The sequence below is a fragment of the Asparagus officinalis genome, chromosome 7 (genome assembly GCF_001876935.1).
Source record: "Asparagus officinalis chromosome 7, Aspof.V1, whole genome shotgun sequence".
In the NCBI taxonomy this organism is placed as follows: domain Eukaryota; kingdom Viridiplantae; phylum Streptophyta; class Magnoliopsida; order Asparagales; family Asparagaceae; genus Asparagus; species Asparagus officinalis.
In genome coordinates this window covers 26879216-26879826 of record NC_033800.1, presented here as the reverse complement: position 1 = coordinate 26879826, position 611 = coordinate 26879216, and the positions used below count along the sequence as shown (strand labels likewise).

General features: G+C 29.6%; 1 protein-coding gene across 1 annotated transcript in view; it reads left to right on the top strand.

Moving 5' to 3' along the window:
- The window catches only part of LOC109848273 (eukaryotic translation initiation factor 2 subunit gamma-like), an 8796-nt gene that overhangs the window by 2762 nt on the left and 5423 nt on the right, over positions 1–611 (top strand). The window lies entirely within an intron of this gene.

The following is a 611-nucleotide window of genomic DNA, read 5'->3' as shown; positions in this document are numbered from 1 at the left end:
TTTTGTGCAATCTAAAAAAATTTAGAAATTGAGATCATTAAATTAAAGTTTGAGGGCAAAATACATTCTATATAATAGGTTCAAGCAACTTGTTAACCATGACAAGGAAGAAAAACCCTAGTAGCGATGACTTGCATAGTAATAAAGTGGTTTGAAAACCATTTACAGAGCTGTTTTTTTTACTCGGCTTTGGAATCTGAAAATGCTTATCCCAAGACTGAAAATGTGCCTCCAAGATATCTCATAAAGTAGTACAAATTCAGTGGAATGTGATCAGTGTATCTTCTTTCAAATTCACATTCTTCTTATCTTCTTTAGTAATCATATTGACAGTTATACCTAATTATCAGATTCATCAAATGGTCATTCTCGGACTTGAGATTAGCATTTTCAGTTTTAAAAATCAAATAAAATATTTTGTACTCTATAATAGTTTTTCAATCCACTTTACTGCTTCCCATTTCACTTTCTCTAGGTATTTTTCTTTCTTGTTATGGTTTGTGAGTTGTTTAAGTCTATTATCATGGATTATATATTTAAACCTCAACTTCAGTTTAATGTTATTATCCAATTTCCTTTGTTTTCCTCTAAGATCATGAGAAAAACAGATT